We start from the raw sequence: 14,982 nt of genomic DNA, 5'->3' as shown, positions 1-14,982 counted from the left end.
AGTGCTGGATAGTTCTCCTTGGTCAAAAATAATTATCTTTTATTTTCCATATACTGTTTTAAGAATAGAGTGGGGTTTATTTATTTTTTACTTTAAAAATTTACTTATTTTTATTATTTATTTATTGGCTGCGTTGGGTCTTCATTGCTGCACATGGGCTTTCTCTAGTTGTGGTCAGTGGGAGCTACTCTTCATTGTGTGCGGGCTCCTCATTGCGGTGGCTTCTCTTGTTGTGGGGCATGGGCTCTAGGCGCGTGGGTTTCAGTAGTTGCGGTGCACAGGCTCAATAGTTGTGGCACACAGGCTTAGTTGCTCTGCAGCATGTGGGATCTTCCTGGAGCAGGGATCAAACCTGTGTCCCCTGCATTGGCAAGCGGATTCTTCACCACTACACCACCTAGGAAGTCCCTTTTCTTTTTGAAAGTTGAAGTAAAACTTACATGAAGTAAGCTGCAAAGATCTTAGGTTTTGAGATGTGTTTTTTGGTTTTTTACATTCAGTAGTGTGTTTTTTGGTTTTTTACATTCAGTAGTTTTAGAACTTTATCATTTTCTTTTAACAGTTTGAACCTTCAGTTGTATACTTAGACAGTCTTTTCACATTCTGAGTAAGTATTTAGTTATATTTTCTTTTACCATTTTGACCTTTTAAGTATAAAGATATAATACAAATGGAACTTATTTGGAGTATTACTACTGTGCAAAATCTAATGTGATATTTTCCATTATTCCCTCACAGTAGCTAATGCATAAGCCAGTCTTTTTTTTGTTTTACTTATTTGAAAGTGCCCTTTTACTGTATATTCTTGTATATACTTGTATTTTTATGGACATTCTATTTCATTACTTTTTATTGTATATCAGTCTGTCATCTTATCATAGTTTTATTTTACATTTTATGTGGTAGGGAGAGTGCTCCCTCCCTTATTAATCTACTTAAAAATTGAGTGTTTATTCTTCCAGATGAACTTTTGAATAATTTGGCCAAGATTTCCCTGCCAAATAAAAATCCTATTAATTTTGAGTTGTTATATGGGTAGATTAATTTGGGGGTCTTTAGCAGAGATGAGTTCCATGCCAGAAAAATACTACATTTTTCTACTTATACTAGTGTTTTTTAATGCCCCCAGTAAAGTTTTATCATTTTCTCCATATATTCTAAACATTTCTTAAGTTAATTCCTTATTTTGTATTTCTTATTGTTATGAGTGACCTATTTTTCTTCCGATATATTTTTAATTCATACCTTCTTAGTAGACAACTGACTTAATCACTTACAAAAACCATTTCAATTTCTGTCATTTCCACCAGATGGCAGTCTTGGGCACGTCCACTTGTAAACCTGCTGAGAACTCTGGTGACAAGAAAGGCAGTGGCTGGCAGACCTTACAAGGCCTTAAAAGTACAAGAACAAAAAGGTTTTGTGTAAACCTGAAAGAAAAAGGAACCCAACATTATGTAATTATAGTATTTATACTGCTATTAACCTTTAATCTTATAGCCCATTAGTGGAGGCAGAGGTGAACTGTCACTGTACCCTTCAAAATCATATTTTTCTCTGTCCATGTGATAAATACCTTTGGCTTCTTGGCAGTACTTTTGCTTTTATTCCAAGGTCTTTCATGGTTAAAGGCGGGCTTTAATAAATGTCATTATTGTTTCCCTTCTCCTAAAAGCACCATTTAAATCAGAAGTTACTGGATTTCTAAATGTGTATACAAGGGTGAGTCAAAAATTATCCGCACTCCAGTTGTTTTAAAACTTATAAACTCTACAGCCAGAGTGTGGATAATTTTTGATTCACTGATGTATAAGAGACTCTTATGACTCTGATTTTATAATGCCCAGATCTCATCTGAAATATGAGGTACAGTGTTTGTAGTTAATAAAAAGGGAAATAGGTTTTTAAGTCTACATGAATACAAATCTTAATATCCCGCCTAAATTAGACACTTTTTAGCTTAATTTTGATGACTTCAAAGACCTATCTTTAGGAATTTAGAAAGTAGTGAATTTCTTGGTCAGGTGAGGAATTGGCTCAAGAATTTTCTCATGGGTGCTTTTTCCATTGGCCAAAAGAGAATACTTTTGGACAATAATACATCATCTAGGTAAACTCCCCTTTTGTACCTTTTGTTACAATTCTATCTGCTAATTTACTTTTATATAATCAGGGAGTAGAAAGTGACTGATTGAACAGTAACTATGTACATTCCCTTTCTGAGAGATTTTATTTCCACTCTGAGATTGAAAGGTACAAAAAAGTATAAGAACAAAAAGAACAGGTTTGATCCTTATGCAAAATGGTATGCCAAGGTTAATTCTTGCTTTTCCAAAGAAAATTGATATAAATATTCTTGGAGGTAATATAGAAAAAATGTTGACAGACAGTAAATAATTTCTTTTAGGGAAAATCATGGCAACGTTTCCTTTTTCAATCGCTGATAATTCTAGGATATAGTTATGTGGAATAGCAAATTTCTTTCATATATTACATGGATTTATTCATGTTTTGTGTGATCTCTGAGAATGAATGTTGAAATGGACTTAAGGGAATCTCAGCTATGCAGTGGTTATGCCTAGAGCTTTTATGTCGTGTACCAAGACTTACCTTTAACCAAGGCATTGAAATTGGTTGGAATTAGATTCACGCCACACATTTCCAAATAGTTATGGGTAACCTAAATTATATAAATAAAGCCATAAGTTAAATACACCTGAAAGATTGGCTGTGTAAAATTATCTTTGAAAAGAAAGCAATTCCTTTCTAACAACTCATGTTTGTATATATTTATGTAATTTTTAGGGCTCTTGGCTTTTTCGGGGGGGGACACACGTGAATCTGGCAGTTAAGACAGTGTTCCCCATTATGGTATAAGTGCATATACTACACTAGTCAAATGTTTCACCTTCAGAAGTTTACATATCAGCACTGGGTGCTTTAACACTTGGGGAAATTTCACATCAGAAAACAACACACACACAAATGTTTGTCAATTTGGGAGAGAAATTGTGGTCCATAAAGCAAACTCTGAATGATTTGTAGTTTTACATTCTCAAAAGTTAACATAGTAGTTCTGAGGAATTGTCATTTTTGTGTTCTTCAAGGAGGAAAATTTTATAGCTAGACAGGTCTTTAAATATATATTTATGAAATCTCAAAGTTGGAAAATCCCTGAATACCAGATGGGCCTTTAGCGGCTCTGATCTGATTCTCCAGGGACCAGAATCTACTTCCATATTGGGGCAGCTCTGCCTGTCCTGGTTGGTTCTGTTTTTTCCTGTCAGTTGTCTCATCAACCCCTTGGGGCCAAACGTTTAACCACAGCTGTTATTATGACTCCCAGTGTATTCTCTTTTCTATCTCCAGTTATTTCACTGATATATCATAGCTTCAATTGTCTTTACCATCTAAACCCCAATTCTCCAAAGGCTCTAGGTTTCTATATCTTAAAGTATAAAACACAGAACTGAACATTTATAGGTAGCAGAACTCTTGTCCTTTGTTCTAGTTAATGCTCTTCTATTCTTCTATTTAACACTCAAGTACTGAACTAGCTTTTCGGACATCCACATGAAACTGTTTTGAGTCTTTGAGGTTATTTTTTACTTCTGTTAATAGTTTTTCCCCATCCTGTACTTGTGCAGTTGGTGTTTTGTTTAACCTGCTTTGCAGGATCTTCATTTATTCTAAGTTTTCTTGTGTTAGATTTATTAACCTTTTGAAATGTTTTTTGGTTCATCTAAGATACATATGCTATCTTCTTTTCGGTCATTCCAAAGTTTGAGTGAAACAGTATTGAAGGGAACAAGTCTGAGGATAGTGGCCTGAGAAACTTTTCTTTCATATGATACAAATTGACCAATCAGCACCTGTTAGGTCAGAATTTCAGCAATTTACTGATTCGTCTATCAGCCCATTTCTTTGCAAGTTTGTCTCTAAGGATATCATGGGATCTTATATTCCTTGCTGAAGTCATGCATTTCCCAAATGTTAGTCAAGTAACTGCCCCCAAAAGTTCATGAAGTTAAGTCAAACCTGTTGATATGTAGTGAACAATGTTCTCTTTCCAAAAGGCTTAAAAAACATTATCATTATAAATAAGGATTCTATTCTAGGGCCTTTCCTGGCCCTAGAAGTTGTCACCATCTTTTACCTCTTTCAAAAATTGGAATGATATTTACCCTTTCCGATATTGTAGCCAGTACCTACTCCACACTTCTGTATAACTACAGTGGGCCACCCAGAAATATTCTTAGATTTTCAGTATCATTGTCTTGTTTTCCATTAGCATAAGAGGGGAAATCAGGTTCTTATTGGCACTAGCACTTGTGTATAATTCAACTTATTTGGAGTTTCCACTTTAACCCTATTCCTCTAGGCCCATGCAAATTTAGGTGTTTTTTTTTATTTTTATTTTTTTATATTGCCTGTTTATTTATTTATTGACATACAATAAACTAGGTGTTTATTTTTGCTTATGGTGTTTCTTGCATCATTTATGTGTTTTTGAAATTCTAAACTTGTTTCATTTCTTCCTGTGTAAACTGGTGGTTCTTGTTTTTGTTTTGTTTTATTCCTTTTAGATACATCTCTCTTTTTATTCTGTGTGTATATGATTCTTCAATTTAAAAAGTATTAAAAAATAACCCTGATGTATTCAAAAAAAATCAAAGCTACAACTTGGCCTACCTCTTGAGGCCAAGTGCAGCATGTGGACTGGACAGAACAGAACAGTGCCACAGCCAGAAGATGCTCTTCACATCACAGACACTGGGGGCTTACCTATGCAACTTTCTAGTAAGTGGCAGGAAGGTGTTCTTACCAATAAAATATAGTTACATTGCAACAAATATCTGTCTGGTGGGAGTAAGATGACTTGAGAAAGGAGTCCTTTCTGGGGAGTTTTTTTTTTTTTTTTTAATTTATCAAAGATGCCACACGAGCCAGCAGCAGCTCTAGATCCTTGTATTTATTCTAGGAAAGGAGATGAGATGATGTAGCTTCTCTCTTTATATTCTTCCCTACCTGTATTATATCCGTTTTCCCTTAAAAATGGGAAGGAGGTAGCGCTGTAGGAGTGTGGCAAAGGAACTGAGCAGCATATAGGTGATTGTAAAGGACCAGCTTTGGCTTTCTACACTTGAGTTCAGACTTCTCGGAAGAGCCTCTCCGTGGTACACTCTGGGTGTGTTTTTGTCTCTTGTTTTCTTGACTTCTTGATTTCCAGGGCTCCAAAAATAGCAAGTAAGAAAGAAATATTGGAAAGGAAGAAAATGCCCCAGATGTAGACAGCTTTATAAATTTCTGCAGAGATATGAATTATATATAATGTATATATAGATAGTATATTTCTTGGCACACCTTTCTGTATACATGCTATACTTCAATAAATTTATTTTAAAAAAAGAAACTTGGCTGGTGCAGTAAACTTCCTATATATTTATTTTTATTTATGTGAAGGTTTTATCTGTTAATGGAAGACATGAAAATATTGAGTAGACGTGGGTGGGGGGTATGCTTTAGATAGTATGAGCTGAAGTACAGATTATGTGTTTTGTGAAAAACTCAGGGAAGTGGGAGGCAGAGGGGAGCCTTCAAAAGATAGGCAGCATTTTAATCAGGGAAAGTTAAACTGACATAACAAACAGAACCAAACCTGTAATGGTTCAGAACATAGAGGTTTATTTCTTGCTTATGTGTGGGCCAGGTTGAGTGTTCCAGGTAAGTGTGCTTCTTTCTTCCATTTAGTGGTTCAAGTCTGAGACTTTTTCCATCTTGTGGCTATATCATCACCCAGGGACTTGTTACCTGTATCCAGTTGGCAGAAGAGGAAAGTGAGTAATGAAAAAGTACCCCTGCTTCTTAAAAGTCTAACTAAATTTAGGGGGCATTGAAATGATGTAAGGCATATCTTCTGACCACACTAACAGAAAGATAAGAACAACGCACTCAATCCATGTGCCAAACAATAAATTATAGGAGAAATTAGAAAATATCTTGGCTAGAATGAAAATGAAAATCACAACATGTCAAAATTTGTGGGCTACAGCTAAGGTAGTATTTAGAGGGAAATTTATAGCTTTAAACACATATTAGAAAGAATTGTAGGGTCTCTAATTAATTAACTTTAACTTTCCAAATTAAGTAACTACAAGTACAAGAATAGAAGAAAGAAGAATGAGAACAGAAAGCAGTGAAATATGAAACAAAAAAGAAAAATCAAATCAGAGACTGACTCTTTGAAAATATTGATGAAATTGATAAACTTCTAACCAGATTGATGAGCAAAAAAGACAAATTATCAATATCAGAAATGAAGGGGGAAATCTGTAACAAAAATTTTTTAAAGAAATTAAGGGGGAGGTGTCAGCATGGATCCTACAGACATTAAAAAAGGGTGACATTTTGAAATATTTTATGCCCATGAAATTGACAGAGGAAACATTTGAAAATTAATCAATGTAATTCCACACTGAAAGTGAAAAAGAAAAACCACGTTATCTCATATTCAGAAAGAGCATTTGACAAAATTCAAGACTGATTCCTGGTAGAAATTCTCAGCAACCTACAAATAAAAGGGAGCTTGCTCAGCCTGATAAAGGGTAACTGTGTGATACCTAAACCTCATTACCATACTTAATGGTAAAAGACTGAATACTTTCCCTCTACTACACCAAACAAGGCAAGAATGTCTGATCTCACCACTTGTATTCAATACTGACTGGAGGTTTTAGCCAGTGTTACAAGACAAGACAAAAACAACAACAACCAAAATAAAAGAAAAAAAGAAACATTCAAATTGGAAAATAAAACTGCCTTTATTTGCAGGTGACATGATCGTGTAAGTAGAAAATGATAGTCTGTAAGTAAGATACTGGAACTCAAATAAGCTTATTAGCAAGGTCACAGGATATAATATCAATGTACCAAAATGTATTTCTATGTACTAGGAACAAACAATTGAAAATTGAATGAAAAAATAATGCCATAGCATCAAAAACCATGAAACACTGGAGATAAATTTCATGAATTATGTGCAAGACCTGAACATAGAAAACTACAAACCATTTTGAGAGAAGACCTAAATAAATGGAGAGAGACCAACATTCTTGGATGAAAGTTTAATATGGTTAATATGTCAGTTAAAGCCAAATTGATTTATAGGTTAAATGAAACCCTAATCAAAATGCTTAGCAGCCATTTTGGGGGTAAATTTTTTAAATTCTACAAGCTGATTCTAAAATTTATATGTAAATGCAGTTGGAACTCAAATAGTCAAAACTTTGAAAAAGGATTAAAATGGAGGATTTATAATGCCTGATTGCAAGAATTACTATAAAGCTACAGTAATGAAGATAATGTGCTTTTGGTATCAGTGTGTGTGTGTGTGTATAGGTATATATATGTGTGTGTGCATGTATATATCCATATATATACTCTGTGGAACACAATAGAGAGTTCAAAAATAGACTCAGTAACTATGTAACAGCTATATGGTCACTTGATTTTTCACAAAGCTGACAGTGGTTTAATGGGAGAAAGGAAAATCTCTTCCACAAATAGTTCTGGAACAAACACAATGTTAAGAAAATGGAAAGGCAAGCCTTAGGCAAAACATATCTGATTAAGGGCTGGTGTTTATAATAGATAAATTTAAAAAATAGGTAAAATATTGAAAAACAGGATTTTACCAAAGAAAACATACAAATAGCAAATAAGCACCAATGCTTCAAGTTGTTCATCCTTAAGAAAGTGCAGATTGTAATAACACTACAGCTCCCAAGAATGACTATAATTACAAGGACTGGAATTACCAACAGCGGGAATATGGAACAAATGAAATGCTCACATGCTGCTCACGGGAAGGTAAAATCCAACCACTTCAGAACCCAATTTGGCAATTTCTTATAAACTTAAGTATTATACTAACTTTCTGACCCAACAATTCCACTCCTCAGTATATACCCAAGAGAAATGAAAACATGTCCACACAAAAATCTACATGAATGTTCATGAAAGCTTTATTATAGTCCAAAATTGGAAACACCTCAAAATTTAATCAACTGGTGGAAGGAAAAACCGCATCCATACCATGAATGGTCCTTAGCAATAAAAGGACCAGTCTACTAATTCATGCAACAACATGGGTCAACCTTAAAAGCATTATGCTAAGTGAAAGAAGACAGACGCAAAAGACAACATACTCTATGATTTTATTTATCTGCAATTTGAGAAAAGCCAAATTTAGTGACGGCAGATTGGTTGTTGCCAGGGGCTGGGCGGAGGGACGTGAGTGATGGAACAGTTCTTTTTCATGATTGTGGTGGTGGTTACATAACTAGACATTTGGCAAAATTCATTATACACCTAAAAGTGGTGAGTATGTATTTTATATCTCATTAATCTGACTGAAAGAAAGAATAATAAAAAATAAAACAAAAATGTGTTAATGTAAATTTGTTTGTGGGTATTCACTGTAATATTCTTTCAAATCTGTTTCATATTTAGTAATTTTTATTTTGACATATTTCTAAAGATATGAACTTGAGATAAAATTCACAAGAGAAGAATAGTCCAAATTTTAGACTTGCTTTTCACATGGGCTCTTCTATGTGACCTGCTTTGGGTAAGTAACACCAGGAATGTACTATTTATGTATTTATTTAGTAATTATCTGTGTATATGAATGTATTTATTATTTGATTAGTTAATGGTTTTCTTGAGCAACTGCTGAGCTGATGGGGTTGGATGATCAGGAAGCTTTGCTAAATAATCTATTTAAATGGACCGAATTATATGATGTTGATAGGTATAAATTGGTCAAGTCCACTTTATGATGTAATCCTGTCTGCTGCCCTCTCCCAACAATTAGGAAGACTTACTAATAAAATATAACTTTAAAATTTTGTAAGAGTAATTAAAATTTTTATTGAAATCCAGCTACAGAAGATGCCCATAGTTGATTTCCTCAAGAGCCACAGTTTTGTAACCTTTTAGAACTCTTTTGCATGGGATCCTCATTAATGCAACATTCACCAGACCAAAAACAATTTCATTTACTACAAATAAGGAGTAGAATGCCTCCATTTTAATTATGACTTTCATTTTGGTGTTTCCTTAAGCTTAGGAATGTAGAATTCTACTTTTTTTAAGCAAGGCTCTTGCCTTTCTGGTACAAAGGTATATAGGCTTATGGGGGTATCCTTAGAGGCTTTTGGAGTGATAATTTTTTAAAAATAGTAACCCCTTAACATATTTAGTTATTGCTCTTTATTCTGTAGGTCCAGGTTGACAAACTTTGTCACGGGCCAGAGCGTAAATAACTTAGGCTTTGAGGACCAAATGGTCTCTGTCTCTCAACTCTTCTATTGTGGAAAGCAGCCACAGATATAAACAAGCAAAAGTGGAGGTATTCAAATAAAACTTCATTTACAGAAACATGTACTGGGCTGGAGTTGAGCTGGGACAAAGTTTGCTGACCCTGGTTGGAGATTATAAACATCCTGCCAAAGCAGATCCGCTACTTGTTGTGACAAAGGGTTTGTAGACTCGAAAAACATAGGTACTTCTGTGAAGAGAGCTGATGATGATAATGATGCGGTTCAGGACACGTTACCCCAAAGTATGGCAGCTTCGCATATTGAATGTTTTAAGCTGAAGGAATTTGAAAAATGGCATGTGCAGGAAGGACGTTCTGACCTTCCCTGAAGCAGGTCATAAAACCCTGTTGTGAGCGATTTATGCCCTCCCTGTACCAGTAGGATAGGAGCATCTTTATCCCTGAAGACAAAGGGACACGGAGAGGACTCTGAATGAATAGTAGCTTTGCTAAGTTTCTCCAGTTTCCTACACGTACCTCATACCCTTTGTCCTATTATATCTTAACTTAGCATAAAAACACTAAAGCTTAACTGTTTCTTCGGGTTTTCATTTCCTTATGAAGGCTCTCGTGACATACAAAACTTACATTATGTGAATTTCTATGCTTTTTTCATGTTAATCTGTCTTGTGTTACATGGGTCTCAGTCAAGAACTTAAACGGGTAGAGGAGAAAGATACTCCCCGCCCCCTCAATAATAAAGTGTTCATTAGGCGGGCTGCATACCAGACACTCAGGGTGTGCATACTCTGTGACTCTGTGTGATTAGCTGTATACAAAAATCTCTCGTTTCTAGAAAATGTGAAGATAATTTGTCTAAGATAGGTGACAAAATATTTCATGTATTTGATTATGACTTTGCTTGATAAAGTTTGCTTTAGTTACCAATGTAAATTTCAGAGAGTAGGTTTTACTTTTATTTTGTTCCCCCTTCTATAAAATTGTACTTTTTTATATTTAGCAAGTAAGCAAAGATGACCACTCTTCTTGTTAAAACAGTGCAACAAATCAAATTCATTCCTGTTGAAGATTTAGTTCCACAGTTTTTTATTCTTGGTTGTAAGGAGTAGATTGGGACATGACTGACATCAACGACTAGAACCTATACAATTTGTGGTGCTGCCTATATTCAGATCATTTTCCCCAATTTAAAGCTGAGTTACTAATTAAGCATCAACAAATGGTCAATTATGATTCAAGTGAAAGGACTATCATTAAGTAGAACTGGAAAGAACTAAGAGCCCTGGGTCCTCATGGTCTTATCTTTCAAATTAAACAAATATATTTTTAAAGTGGAAATAGAGGAAAGAGAAACAAGAAAGATATGACAGTAGATATTATTATGTTCTGCTGCTTCTAGTCAATGTTTACTATGAAAGAGAACTAATATTTATTAGTTTTAGTTCTAATATTTTTAAGTATTTATTAGAAGTAATATTTATTTCTTATTTAGTGAGAGAACTTTCCAGTTGCCCCTTGGGATAACTGCAGATAGAGAAATTTACCTCAAAGCAGATCATTCTTGTTTTGCAAAGAATAATTTGACAAGTTCCCTTTAGTTCTATAAATGTAGTGAGTAGACCCCATTGTCCTAATACTTAACACTTAGTAGTAATTGTTATTATTATAATTATAATGTTAACAATAGCAACTTTTATCAACAGCACAGGCCTTGCTCTGCAAAGCTTTTTGCTGCGGAGGAAGCTAACCAACCTTTACAAGAGGAGCCTGTTGCCACTGGTAGGTAGTTTGTAGAAGCTATTTAACTAAATTTAAAATTTTTTATTTAATTAAACTTTAAATTTAAAATGAATTTAAAAATTTAAATACATTTTATTTAATCTTTGTTAACAACCTTATGAAGTAAGTGTTACAGACGAAAAAGCTGAGATCCATCTAAAGAGGTTGAATGAATTACCCAAGACCGTGAGGCTTAGAACTTGCTGATTTGGGATTCAAACCCTTGTCTATTTGGTCCGAGACTTTCCCATTTCACTGTGCTAGTGAAGATGAGTTACCATGAAAGAAGAATGGAGAGCACTAGGCTATGCCACTAAAGCATGAAGCAGTGAGCAAGTCACACAGTCTTTCTGCATCTTAGTTTCCAATACGGTGTTGAATAAAAAGTGGCAGGAGTGGGCATCCTTGTCTGACTCCTGATCTTAGAGCAAATGCTTTCAGTTTTTCACTGTTGAGTATGATGTTAGCTATGGGCTTGTCATATATGGTCCTTCTTATGTTGAGGTACATTCCTCCTATACCCACTTTGTTGAGAGTATTTGTCATAAATGGATCTTGAGTTTTTTTCAAAAACTTTCTGCACCTGTTGAGATGATCATATGATTTTTAGTCTTCATTTTGTTAATGTAATGTGTCATATTGATTGATTTGTGGGTACTGTGGAGCACAGGCTCTAGAGCACGGGCTCAGTAGTTGTGGCGCATGGACATGGTTGCTCCGAGGTATGTGGACACCAGGGATCAAACCCATGTCCCCTGCATTGGCAGGCAGAGTCTTAACCACTGTACCACCTGGGAAGTGCCCACTTTCTTTATTTTATTTATTCATTTTTTAAATTGAAATATAGTTGATTTACACTGTTACGTTAATTTTTGCTGTACAGCAAAGTGATTGTTATACATATATATACATTCTTTATTTAATATTCTTTTCCATTATGGTCAATCATAGGATATGGAATGTAGTTCTCTGTGCTATACAGTAGCATCCCCACCACTTTCTATTGCATCCCAACCTGCCTGCTTCCCTCATTTATATGCACCATCGCAACCTCATGTAAGTGTGGTCCAGGTACCACAGCACTGGTGTCACCTGGGAGCTGGTTAGAAATGTAGAATCTTGGGCTTCACCCCAAATCTACTGAACCAGAATCTGCATTTTAACATGATCTCTGGGAGATCTGTATGCAGATTAAAGTTTGAGAAGCCCTTGCTAGAGATGATCTCCAAGGCCCTTCCCCCAACAAGATTCTGAATGTTTACCATGGGCCAGACCTTGGACTATTCACTTTGGTAATAAGTACAACTCTCAGTCTTTTAGGGTGGGGAAATCAAATAAAGTCATATACTAAAGTAACCATCATTATAGGGCTAGATATACAAATGAATAACACAGACAGGAGTTCTGGGAAGGCTAGATCAGTGTCCACTGGAGAGATATTTGTGGTGGGGAGAGGGCAGATGGAGCAGGGCCTGTAAGAGAGATGGGAACAAATGTCCTGTGCTGGGTCCTCCTCCTCTCCAATGAGGGGACCATGAGCATGGTTGACTGGAGCGGAGGGCCTGATTTGGAGATGTTAAGACAGAAATAAGATTAGAAATGTAGTATGTGAGTAGGTTGTAGCCTAGACTTCTAGGCTAAGGTATTTTGAGTTTGTTCTCTCTGTAATGAGAAACCATTGACGGCTTTCAAGTTGCAGTATGAGTGTTCAGAGAAGATTCATGGTCTGACAGATTGTGCAGCGTGAGTGGGCTTCATTTTAAAGAGATGCATTCACAGTGGTTTTCGGTACATAGCTCGATGTGGGTAAAGCAATTTCCCAAAAGTATGACATGTTTAGTGTGTTTTTACCTATATTGGCACTTGTTCCCCTGATGTTTGTTCTCAAAGACCCCGACCCAGCACCCAAACCATTTTGAACGTTTCTGGGCTTTGAGTCAGGCCTTGGTGAGAGAGTGTCCATTAAAGGTCAGGGAGTCATAAAGCCTCCCCTAGGAATACTGGGTCTGGCCTGGGAATTGAGGGATTCACTTAACATCCAAGGACCACATTTCTGCAGCTGTAGATTGCAGAGAATAATGTTTGTGTCCCGATGAAGTTCTGACATGCAGTGTTCTCAGATGACTGTAGCATTTTAAAAGTAGCATGTGATTCACGCTCTTTGAATTTTCAGTAAGACTGTTTGTGACAGTACAATGTCTATCAATGCTAATAATCACAAGTTTTCCAGAACAGCTCAGTGTATCTGAATTTGACATATTTGTTAAGGGGTAGGTAACTTGGCATTTAGCTGTTGGGTGGTCTTTTTCAATAGAACTTTGTTGAAGACCAGATATTATGTGTTACTGTGTCTTTTATTATTCTGGACTGTTTTGGAAAACAGTCTTTAAGCAATAAAGAATGGAGACCCTCCAAGGTTAAAACCCTTTATAAGTCAGCCTGTTACACTGTGGATTGAGTTACATTGTTGGCTAATGATGTCACAGAAGATCCTAATTATACTTTTCTGTTTGTGTGTGTGTTATTTTATTTTGTGATGTATGGAGGACGCGCCACCAGGAAGGCACAGCGGTGAGGTGTTACTGTTGATAACAGTGGCTCTGGGTTGACAATGGCCACAGAAATCCCCAAGCTGTGGGTATCATAAACTTGGGTCTGAGATAACACAGAAACACTTGCCTCTCATCAGGCTGAAGCATCCAGCTCAGGACTGGACCTGGTGCTATAAGTGCCTGTTGGAAATACAGATCAAAACATTGTTACAACTCAACAACAAATAACCAAATAACCTGATTTTAAAAATGAGCAAAGGACAAATGGCCAGCAATCACGTAAAAGATACTCAATATCACTCATCATCAGGGAAATGCAAATCAAAACCATGATGAAGTACAACCTCACGCTCATTAGGATGGCCACTTTCAAAAAACAAAACAAAACAAAATAACAAGTGTTGACAAATATGTGGAAAAATTGAAACTCTTGTGCGCTGTTGGTGGGAATGTAAAATGATACAACCACTATGGAAAACAATAAGGTGTTTCCTCAAAAAATTAAAAATAGAACTGCCGTATAATCCACTAACCCCACTTCAGGGTATATATCCACAAGAATTAAAAGCAGGGTCTTGAAGACATATTTGCACAACCACGTTCATAGCATCATTATTCACAGTAGCCAATTTGGGAAGCAACCCAAATGTCTGACAGATGAGTGGATAAACAAATGTGGTATATACATACAATGGAATATTATTCAGTCTTGAAAAGAAAGGAAATCCTTTCACATGCTGCAGTGTGGATGAACCTTGAGGACATTATGCTAAATGAGGTCACAAAAAGCCAAAGATTGCATGATTCCACTTACATGAGGTATCTAAAGTAGTCAAATTCATGGAAACTCAAAGTAGATGGTGATTACCAAGGGCTTGTGGTAAAGAAAAAAGGAGAAAATCTGTTGTTTATTGGGTATAGAGTTTCACATTTGCAAGATGAAAAAGTTCTAGAGATTGGTTTCACAACAGTGTGAGTATACTTGACACTAGAGAATTGTACACTTAAAAATGGTTAATATGGACTATATAATGTGTGTTTTTTTAACCACAATTTTTTAACCACAATGTGAAGGTACATGACAGACTAATCTCATTAAAAGCCCAATTAATGGCTTCCCTGTATGTCCTTTGCACTGTGACTTCTCACACGGACTCTGCCTTGGTACATCAAGTATAGTCAAGATGCAATGTGACTTCTGAGTCTGGGTCACAAAAAGGATACAGTTTCTGCCTTGCTTTCTCTCTTCATATGGGACACTTACATTTGGGACCAAGCCAGAGCACTATGAGGAAGCCCAAAGTAGCC

This window comes from Hippopotamus amphibius, chromosome 7, assembly GCF_030028045.1.
Source record: "Hippopotamus amphibius kiboko isolate mHipAmp2 chromosome 7, mHipAmp2.hap2, whole genome shotgun sequence".
Taxonomy (NCBI): domain Eukaryota; kingdom Metazoa; phylum Chordata; class Mammalia; order Artiodactyla; family Hippopotamidae; genus Hippopotamus; species Hippopotamus amphibius.
Note: the sequence above shows the minus strand (reverse complement) of the source record.